This window comes from Protopterus annectens, chromosome 8.part0 (assembly GCF_019279795.1).
Source record: "Protopterus annectens isolate FY-2018-M chromosome 8.part0, PAN1.0, whole genome shotgun sequence".
Lineage (NCBI taxonomy): Eukaryota > Metazoa > Chordata > Ceratodontiformes > Protopteridae > Protopterus > Protopterus annectens.
The window spans coordinates 231,189,025-231,201,465 of record NC_056741.1 but is presented as its reverse complement, the minus strand read 5'-3'; the positions used below and the strand labels follow the sequence as shown (position 1 = coordinate 231,201,465).

Genomic DNA, 12,441 nt, shown 5'->3' with positions numbered 1-12,441 from the left:
GTGTAAACCATTGGGGGAAGATGTAGTGACCTATATCAGTGTCATGTAGGCGATTATCATGGATGGACATGCGTACGACCAAGCTGGTAACCATACCTTCCAAACTTTCAGAATAAGACAGCTGGACTAAGGCATAGTACATGAAATACAAATAGGGACTATATTAAATATACCCCTGACAAAGTCAGAACATTGATAGAATAATGGTGTAGTCAGGAGTACGAATGTTATGAGGGTTAGTAATCATGAAATAGAAATGTCAGTCATTATTATCTGACCTCACAGTCCGTCATGCCTTGCCAGTACTTTACCAGAAAGGCACATTATTATGACAAATGTAACAAAATAATAGTTCAAACCTCGGGGCATTTACCCATAATGTGTACAGGTGAGAGGTATGAAGGTAACCCATCCTAAATAAATGTACAGAACTAGTGATACTAGGTGGACAGGTGAGAAGAAAGACGTCAGGACAAATGAAAAAACATGTACAAGTCAAAAGCATGTACTTCGACAAATGTGAATGACAGCGTATGCCCTGTGAAAGTCAGTGTGGAAAGTTAATAGACCCAAAAGAAATGTGTCCCTCAGGGTGTCATGCAGTGTCACCGATACAGTGTCCAGTTCCCCATACTCGTACGTGAGCTCTGCCACTGACGGAAAGCGCAAATAACGGCGTACACATAAGGTACATGATAGAATAAGTAGTGTGGATAAGCACCTGTTGGCCTTTGTGAGGAATACAACCCTCTGGGTGGGTGTGTCCCGCAATAGGAATGTAATGTCATCTGGCCTGTGATGCCGCCAAATATTGTGTGTATTGGTGTAAGAAACTTGATATCCTGTATCAGAAACATACCTCGCAACTGTACAGATTTTCACAGAATGTGCAGATTTTTGCCTCATATGTTTGGTGTGTTCCTCTTACAATCTGTACCTTTCTGGCAAATACCTGAGAACTGAAGTCATTAAATAATGACAAACATTTGAATTTAAGACTCCAAATCCTTCAGAAAAGTCATACTAATGCAAAACCTATTATTCTGTCAACTATCTACGTTTGTAAGAGCAATATTTACAATCTGTCCCTATTTGTCCCCCCATCATTTTAGGCTTTGTCCAGATTTTGTGCTCTAGGAGGTTGAGAGGTATGATCAGAAACAGATACATGTCTGAGGAAACAGCATTATCAACTGCAAGATAACTGAGAAGGTATGACAAGCGCTGCAGTAGGAAGTTCAGTATTGGCCGCAGGTATGTGCTGACATGTCAAATGACACAGCAGTCTACATGACGTACCTATAGGGCAGTCACCTTTACAAATGATGACAGTGGGACATACCCACAGCCATGCATACACCACACATAGACATAGCACACAGCAAAGCCTAGGCCATGATAAATGAAGCCTCTGGCATGTACGAGTAGAGTGAGAGTACAGCAAGGAAAGATGTTTGCCAAGCTATTCAGTAAACTCCTGTAGGGGCGTGCAAGACCGCCCATAACACGAACGTTGCATGGACAATGTTGGGATTTGCAACATACCCCATTTGTATGTGAAAGCTATGCAAATGATGTAAATATGCGATACATGAAACAGTAAGCTGTCCATGCAAGAGCAGAGTTATGTGCAGAAATGGACCCGGATGTTAGGCGACTAACGTTCTGCACATTGCCAAACGGAGCAATGACAGCTGCAAATACAGTATGAATACAGTCGAAGAAGCATGCCAATGTCCAAATCTAAGGCCAGTGGCATTATTGTCCATTGGATATCAATAAAACTGTATTTGGCCTCCCCCGATCTCCGGTGTGGAAGCGTAGCGCAGTGCCACGAGAACGCGCTGCACTTCAAAACAAGTCAAATATGTATAATATACGTACAAAATGTAAGTTTAGTTAGATGTTAGTACACCATGCAGATGAATGGCAAGCTGGAGACAACATGGCTACTGCGTACTGGTTATGTGTGGAAGCACTATGTCAGGGATGTAACGAAGCATTGTAGGCAATCTGATGCAAGTGAGGCTGAGGATAGTGAATCACAACATGTCATGCCATATGGGCCAAGCCTCTACAGTGTAGTGTAGGATAATGGGACTATTAGAGTAGAAGATAGGTGACAACATGAGTGTGTATGTATAAAACACTGTAATCTTACCGGAGCAGTGTCACATGTTTGCTGTTAGTACTCAGTGGAAGAGGCGTGTTATGAGCTATCCTAGGGAAAGTTAGGAAACTGACAGTGTATGCCATGGATACCACCAATGTTACCAGCAAACCTGCCCAGAGTGTGTCCGTGCCCGTGCATGCCAGTAAGCCCGAGTAAGCATGTGTGCACACATGTCAGCTCGTTTGCGCATGTTGAAGAATGAGTAAGCTAGTGTACGAATGGTGAAGCCTGTGTAATGTCATGTATGCCAGTGTACGCGTTTGTAAGCATGTATACATGTGTACTACACACATCACACACATACTGCACAGTCAGACACACATGCTGCCAATACTACACACATCAGTGAAATGGCACATGGATGGAGAATACATAATCAGAATTAACAGTGCTGTAAACTATGCTACAGTGATGGTCATAGCTGCAATGCATCATGCCTACTGATATACACATGGAAGTATCACACTTTATGTTAACAGCATTCTAACATCAATACAGTGGAATAAAACCACCATGTGCATTAGCACCAGGTTAGTCTGATCCTGCATCAATGTTACACATCACAGGTGGTGGCACAAGGTGACATCAAATGCACAGGGTGTGGTGTTACATTTCCAGAGCTGTCATTGAGCCATCCAATTCACATATAGGTGTGTGTGTGTGAGGGACAACGGTTATTGCATGGCCCAATGGTGATGCAATGGGTTTGTGTATCTGATAGCCCTAGCTGTTTGTGGTAAGTGTGCGTGTCTGCATATACACAGGTACAGCATGTATCAGCCATATACAGGAGGTTGTGGGACAGTCACAGACTGTACCTGCCAGGCTGTAGAGATTGCCATTGCTGGCCATGGACACCCCTCCATGTATCCAACACTAACCCAGTCCTGCACATGTCAATGTATACACATACAGTCCTGGGATCTGTACCACAACATGTGGATAAACATGAGTCAGTAATGTAAACCTGAGTTGCATAGAATTGTCAGTTACTACATACAGATATGAGCCATACTCACCCTCCAAAGTAATAACCACTGCTGACTGTTGCCGAGATGTGCATACGACCATTCAAATGTGCTGTACTAACATTGTTTACAATACCCCTTGTAATACCCAGCAACACAATAACTGGTCACTACACAAGTATAACCCACGATCACTACAGCACACAGTATGTTCACTGTCACAGAGCCATAGCAGATGTACATACATCCAAGGTGATCACGTACAGATAATGCAGCACATTGAAGAGTGCACACACACACACACACACACACACACACACACACACACACACACACACACACACACACACACACACACACACAACACACGTGGCAGGGTTGGGAGCAGAACACAAACATAATCACTGTACCGCACAACAGCATTATGCAGTTACAGAACGCGCTACCGTGATTAGTAGATCACAGCATTCACACAGGCATACGTTTAGCCTGTAGACAGCAGCATCAAAGGCAAAGACGCCGCACAGATGTTATAGAGAGTGAATACTGTAAAAGCAATGTACTGTTGTCATGCAGCTGGAAACACACACACACACACACACACACACACACACACACACACTTGGCAGGGCTGAGAGTCGAACATACACCTAACTACCCTATCACACTACAGCATAACGCAATAACTGAACACGCTACCAAGATTACTGAACACAGTGGTCCCAGAAGCATACTTCAAGGTGCGTGTCATCATCCGCAAAGGCAAAGACGCCGGTAGGAAATATCTGTGGTGTGAGGCATCTAAAAGCATGACTGAGTCCCCAGGTGGCCGGGAGCATGCGCGCACACACACACACACACACACACACACACACACACACACACACACACACACACACACTTGGCAGGGCTGGGAGTCGAACATACACCTAACTACCCTATCACACTACAGCATGACGCATTTACAGAACGTGCTACCAAAATTACTAAACACAGCAGTCCCAGAGGCATACGTCTAGGCGCGTGTCATCATCCGCAAAGGCAAAGACGCCGGTAGGAAATATCTGTGGTGTGAGTTGTCTAAAAGCATGACTGAGTCCCCAGGTGGACGGGAGCATGCGCATACACACACACACACACACACACACACACACACACACACTTGGCAGGGCTGGGAGTCGAACATACACCTAATTACCCTATCACACTACAGCATGACGCATTTACAGAATGCGCTACCGAGATTACTAAACACAGCAGTCCCAGAGGCATACTTCTAGGTGCGTGTCATCATCTGCAAAGGCAAAGACGCCAGTAAGAAATATCTGTGGTGTGAGGTGTCTAAAAGCATGACTGAGTCCCCAGGTGGATGGGAGCATGCGCGCGCGCGCACACACACACACACACACACACACACACACACACACACACACACACACACACACTTGGCAGGGCTGGGAGTCAAACATACACCTAATTACCCTATCACACTACAGCATGATGCATTTATAGAACACGCTACAGAGATTACTAAACACAGCAGTCCCAGAGGCATACTTCTAGGCGCGTGTCATCATCCGCAAAGGCAAAGATGCCGGTAGGAAATATCTGTGGTGTGAGGCATCTAAAAGCATGACTGAGTCCCCAGGCGGACGGGAGCATGCGCGCGCGTGCACACACACACACACACACACACACACACACACACACACACACACACACACACACACACACACATGCACTTGGCAGGGCTGGGAGTTGAACATACACCTAACTACCCTATCACACTACAGCATGATGCATTTACAGAATGCGCTACCGAGATTACTAAACACAGCAGTCCCAGAGGCATACTTCTAGGTGCGTGTCATCATCCGCAAAGGCAAAGATGCCAGTAGGTAATATCTGTGATGTGAGGCATCTAAAAGCATGACTGAGTCCCCAGGCAGACGGGAGCATGCACACACACACACACACACACACACACACACACACACACACACACACACACACACACACACACACACACGCTTGGCAGGGCTGGGAGTCGAACATACACCTAACTACCCTATCACACTACAGCATGATGCATTTACAGAATGCACTACCGAGATTACTGAACACAGCGGTCCCAGAAGCATACTTCTAGGCACGTGTCATCATCCGCAAAGACAAGGATGCCGACAGGGATTGTATAGAGAGTGATCAGTCTGAAAGCATACAGACATATTACTGTCCCACGGTAGACGTAGACAAACACACGGCAGTGGTGTGATCGGGGCAACTAAAGATTTACGGAGCACTACAACAACAATACATAGACACGGGACATGTCACAGACAGTACACCCTTCAAGATAGTCGACCAGTGTGTACTCAGTAGGCATCCATAGTGACGTTGAAAATGGACATCTGTTGCCTGGATGACCACCATGGCTATACAGGATGTCAACAGCCATGCCCATGCACAGAGGGACATCACTGACACAAGGTGTCACTGGCCATGGCCACACACTTAGTAATACATGTCCGTTTGGACTGTACTGTGTGCCGATCTACACAACGGTGTACTGGGCATGCTCACACACTTAGCAGTTGCAAAGGGCCATCTTGCATGCAGACGGAGTCTCAACATGCAAGGGCTCAGTTTGGACTGTCCTGTGTGTCTATCTACACAACAGCATACTGGGCATGCTCACACACTTAACAGTTGCAAAGGGCCGTCTTGCATGCAGACGGAGTCTCAACATGGAAGGGCACAGTAAGGTATAACTGTCCCCACGCACAGGGCAGTCACACATATGCAGCTGCCATCACAGCTGTCACAGGTGCAGATCACAGACGTACATACTGCAGTCCACACTGTAGCCCTCAAGACATCACCATGTCGTTGGTGCAGCAATACACAGCCATACATTACCACAACACCATGTGACACATGACCAGTGGACTGTACAGAGGTCTACAACAACTGTGCAGAGTACACATGTACCAACAGGGTTCCAACAGGTGTTATGCATTACAATGATACCACTATACATGACCAGTTCTGCTCAAGACATACGAGGGGCCCTGGGTCTTACACAGCTGTGACAGATGAGTGTTGCTGTACACCAATGAACACACATGTTTGGATATGTCATACATATGATTGCAGTGGATGTGTGCATGGACCACACACACAACACATATGTACATAGCATAGCCTTTGCTGTCCCCTGTGCAGAACAGTGGCCTAAGAAATCATACGCACGCAAATGGAAGGTGGGTCCATGTCTATTGAATGCTCACAGTACAGGAGGTAGCAATGTTGACCGAGGGCACATTCTCCTGTACTAGTCGCCCATGACACCCGTGATATCATACCACAGTCCATGTGTTATGTATGTCAATACACATGTCCACCAATAGCAATGCATACAAACATGGCTACAGGAGACACATGTAGGACCAACACACATGTACAATCTGTACTGTGCATGCAGCAACCATGCATGTGAAGTGGCCGATGTCCGTAACACAGCTGTGCCTAACTACAACATGCAGTTGCAATGCAGCCCCATCATTGACACCTGTATATGGTGACATACAGACAGTACGGTTGGTTGTACATCACGTATGGAGGGATGTGTGTACATAAAGTGGTGATCCACCTGTGTAGATGTATGTGTGCCAGGGATGGCTCACAGGTGTGTCACACGCCATCCTACCATGCCATGTGCAAACAGTACGCTATGTCACTGTTACTTGACGGTGATGACATAACGCATACACAGCGGTCAGGTGTTACCAACTGTATGTCACATGACACCTGTAACACTTACATCCTCCCGTGTGCATATAGCATCACAATTGCCAGACATAGCGTTGGTACACATAATGCGGACAATACCGCTGCATGTCTATCAAATGTCTCATCATATGGCAGGTGTATCATTCTCAGCACTGCCATGTGTGTCCGCTTGTGTGACCACATATGCCACATATGGTGGGGATTACGTCTCAGTTGTTACACATCCCTGTACACTGTTGTAGAGATCTGTACATACTGCAGTGTGGAAAGCATGACGTCGGCAGGTGTGGTGCATCACACACATCGGCTATCCGTATACACATTTCTGGTCACCACAGTGTGTGTGTGTGTGTGTGTGTATGTATATATGTATGGCTGTCTGGTGCTTGGTGTGAGGGTGTATGCTACCATACAGTGAAAACAGGATCACTAACCCCTCATGGTGACTAACCCCTCATGGTGATGCAGTCTACTACCCTGTTGATGCCATCGGTCCCAGCCTTACTGGCTACCTGTGCATGTTCCTTCTCTGTGTCACGTTGTGTGGGTGCAAAGTATTGCAAGGGTGATGACCACATAGGCAAGGGTCCACACCTCAACACTATGGGGTGTGCGTTATAGTGGTGTAGACCCCGTGAATGTGGCCATGTTCCTGTAATGTGACAGGGTATTACTGCTACACAGTCTGGCCTCATGCTATCAAGTGGCCTCTAATGTCATCATTGGCCAGACCGCTGTGTACAACCCCTGTACCATGTCAACATACCTGTAATGTTTCCTGGTATGTATGTCACGTCTCTGTCCACCATAGCCTGTTCAACTGACCACATGCTTCAGGTGCAGTATATGTGCGGACATCTGTGTCATGTTAGACTTTCAAACAGTCAGGGTGAGGGTACGTTTAGCATGCTGATATTGCCATATGTGCCTATGAATACTCCACAGTTACACATGGCGGACTGCAAACACTGCTACCTGTAGGCACATGCCAGTACACCATAGGAGGGAACAAGGGCATCATTACCAACATGCTGTTACTGTTGTAACCGAGACACATACTGTGAACATATCACAATGCATGCTGCACCCAGACTACATGGTATGACTGGTGCATGTCGACAGTACACAACTGATGTCACATACACATCTCTCAGTATTCACACACAACCAATGCAGCATACACATCCCTCACTATGCATACACAAGTAATGTTAGATACACCTCTCACTATTCTGTTCACCCTGTGCATCAGAGCATCAGACCATTTGAGCATATCCCTGCACCGATGGTGTGGATGACATGGATGTGGCACAGGCTTCATCATATGCACAGGGTGATACTGTTTGCTAGGGGCATAGGCTGCAAAAATGGATGACATCATGTGTGTGGGTAAGGGCCGGTGATTTGATTGGACATGCCTGTTCCATATGCATGTGGGTGTTGTGGAGCCCTACAGTTGTGTTTGCTGTGTGCATGTATGTGTGCACACAGTTCTGTCATTTGTGAGGCCTACACAAGGGTGTTATCTACAGCTACAGATTGTACAGACCAGGTTGTACAGCTCACTGTGACCAGCCATGGCCACATGTCCTGTGCCTGCCAGGGGTTGCACGGGCACTACCAGGCAGAGGTACAGAATGGGTACTGTATGACGACACATGGCCACTGGAACCGTGTCCCCGCCGGGAACGTCCAGGGCCACATCCATGTGGCCTGCTGTGTCCTGGTGTGGACAGGACAGCACCAGTTGCACTGCTACCAGCACTATGGGAGCGGCCATGTGAGGTGGCACGCTCACGTTGACCTGCACTAGGTGGTGTAGCTGGCCTACATCCACGTTGCCTATGCCTCATCCCTACCAGATATTCCAGCACAGACAGCTCACACTCGCAGATTGCCATGCCACGGTCAAGTATTCTGACCATGTCACCCAATCACCTGTCCAAAACATCAGCAATCTGCTGTTGAGCACCTGCCAGTGCCTGGATGTTGTTGTTTAGGGTATGGATAGCAGCCCTCTGCAGCCTCTGCCCTTCTCTGTTCTGCCATTCAGCACGTGCCTGTGCCGCCATTACAGTCTGGAACATGCGTCTGGTGATTCCAGCTGCTGTGCTATGTCCTGCAGGTGCATGTCTGCCAGAGGTCCTCCTACGAGCAGCCCCAGCCACATGCCTGTGTGGCACAACTACAGTCAGTACACTGCTACCATGGTGTGGAGACACATCTTCTGTAGCCACCACATGTTCCTGTTCAATGCTAACAGACACTGACTGTCCTTCCTCTATGGCCACTGGTGATGTGGTATGTGTTGGCAGCTGAACTGTGTGCAGGGAAGAGGGGGACATTGCTGGGATGGCAACCGTTGGCACAGATTCAGCCCCTGACATCCCTGCCTGTACCTCATGCATATGTTCATCACTGCTAGCATCTGTGGGAACACTATCAGATGGACCGCAGGAGGGTAATGCACCTACATCACCTGTGAATGCAAAGACAGACTCTAAATTACAATAGATACACACACATATACTGACACACACACACACACACACACACACACACACACACACACACACACACACACACACACACACACACACACACACCAACACACAAACACACACACACTGTGTCACACACACACACACACACACACACACACACACACACACACACACACACACACACACACACACACACACACACTGACACACACACACACACACACACACACACACACACACACACACACACACACACACACACACACACACACACACACACACACACACTGACACACACACACACTGACACACACACACTGACACACACACACACGCTGACACACCTTGTGATATGATAGATGGCATGCAGTATGCTTGTGATACAGCTAACAGCATGCAGCTCAGACATCACTAGTGTTTGTAAGCACACCCCCTGGAATGCGCACTACAGCAGGCAGGTGTCATATCATTATCCATGCAATTCACACGATCATGGTAGTATGCATGCAACCCCGTGATACACCATGTGGACCAGAACAGGATAACAGTACACATCACTGACGTGACCCTGACATGTGCATTAACATGCATGCATGCCTGACACAATGGTGTCCTGACACATGTACAGCATTGTACTGGGTATCACATTGTGGTGTTGTCCATATGCCCTACAGATAGAATGCATGTTGAGCATATGTGCATGGGCATGGTAGGGGACTGTGAGCCATCTACATTGCTGTACAGTGTGAAGTACAGACACTGTGCCATTGCATGGCACCATGAGGCGTCTATATTGCTAAACAGTGCATGATATGTACGCATTGCATATCCAGAACTGCATGCATACCCATGACATACCTGTGGATTGTGACCCATGATGCTGAGGTGTATACACACCACACCAAACCATGTTGTGTCATGTGACAGGTCACTGGAGGACATACAGATGACACCCCTGCACGATGACTACAGAGTGTTAGCTGCCTGGCAACCATGTCCACACATAGCGGACCTGTCACGTCACCATTTCACACATGACATTGATGTACCACGCACACAAGGTGCACAGCTAACAGTGATGTCCTACGGCAGCAAGGGAAAAGTACAGTATCTGTGGCCTGGTGTCACTGTCAGTGGAATCTGTAAAGGTGACTACTGTCATGCTATGACACAGATGTCATGTTCAACACATCTTATGAGGTAGACATCACTGACACTTCCACTGGCTGTGCACAGGCATTTAAGATGTGCAGCGTACCACATCACCTGTACAATCGGTCTAGTACGGCTGTAATTGGACCATGTGTGGACAAAGTGGGACAGGGTGTATCCACATCCCATCTACTGTGTGGCTACATGTCTCTGGCCATCCCCCATGGCCATGTGTGCACATGTGTTGGTCATGTATGTGATGGCCGTCTATCACACATGTCTGTGTTGTCCCATATGACATACACCCATAGATGTTGGATATGTCACCATCCACAGGGCTATGCAGACAATAGGTGTATGTGTGGTATGTGGGGTATGGGTTATGGGAAAGTGTGACAATATTGCAACCAAAACGCTACATGTCTGAGACATGTCGGATGGAACATCACAATGTATGAACCCATTGCTGGGGCATATAACACAATGGTGATGCCTGTGGTCTGCCCATATCACTGCTCACTGTGCGGTACTGTTTTGTGTACCACACATTTTGCTCCACTGTATAGTACATATGCCTCCATTGTAGAACACCTCCACCGTTGTATGCACAGCTGGACACACATGTAGCAATGACAAATACTGTGGTGTCATGTCTGTGTGTCATTTCATTTGTATATATTACACATGGGTGGCCTGTGTGGATGATGGGTAATGCGACCTGTATATCCATGTATTAACTAACCACATGGCGAATAGATCTATGCTTTGACATGCCTGATACCGATGACAGTCTCACCTGCAATGGACTATTGTCTGTGCAGCACGCCGGAGGTACCTGTATAGGGTGACACAGCAGTATGAACATTATCCATGACTGTATGACAGCCACAGGGTGCACAGTGCAAGTTAACACATTCGCCTGTACAATAGCATATAGTAAGCACATGTGTGCATACCATACCTCTCAACCTCTTAGAACAATACATGTGGACAAAGCCTACTATAATTGGGGACAAATAGGGACAACTGTGACATATTGCTCTTACAAACTTAGAAATTTGCTAGACTAATACGTTTGCATGCACATGGTTTCTACACGGAATGTGCAGTCGTAAACACAAATGTATGTCATCATTTAATGACTCCATTCCTCAGCTATTTGCCAGAAAGGGACAGATATTAAGGGGAACACACCGAAAATATGAGGCAGACATCTGGACATCCTGCAAATACCTGTACAGTTCAGAGGTATGGTGCATACGCAGGGTAGCATAATGCAGCATGAAGCATGTGTGTCCACATACCTTGCATATGTTGTTACATTACATCATGTACACTGACACATGCATGTACGTGGGATATACTGGCCATATGTTCAGTACTGACTTACCAGGCAACTATAGGCTCATTGGTTGGGAGACACCCACCTCCACGATGGCAGCTAGTGTTTGTGGGAGCTGTTATGAAGGTGTGCCCAGACTGGCCAGTAGCACCTCTGTGTGTGTGAGTGGAGGCTGGGTTGGTGGCCCAGCACCTGTTCCACCTTGTTCCCTGGCAATTGCAGTGGCATGCTGTTTTGCATGATGTATCAAGTCCGTGCAGTGTCTGCGCACTGCTGGTAGGTGCAGTTGTGGCCACCCACTTTGTTGACCCTCCTGCGTAGATCCTGCCACAGGTCGTCCTGCTGCTGTGCGTGCTGTGGCACATGGCTAAATAACACCTCATAGTTCTCATGGAGGTACGGGATTAGGACATCATCCTCCTGTCGGCTGTATGCTGGTAGGCGTGTACGAGGCATTATCTGTAAGACATGATGAAGGTGACAGGTCACATTTACAGACATGTACAGTGA

The 12,441-nt window shown here is 47.2% G+C and overlaps 1 protein-coding gene across 2 annotated transcripts in view; it reads left to right on the top strand.

Annotated features, from left to right (window-relative positions):
* Positions 1-12,441, top strand: part of LOC122808720 (transient receptor potential cation channel subfamily V member 6-like) — a 664,913-nt gene that overhangs the window by 532,191 nt on the left and 120,281 nt on the right. The gene's annotated exons all lie outside the window — the stretch shown is intronic.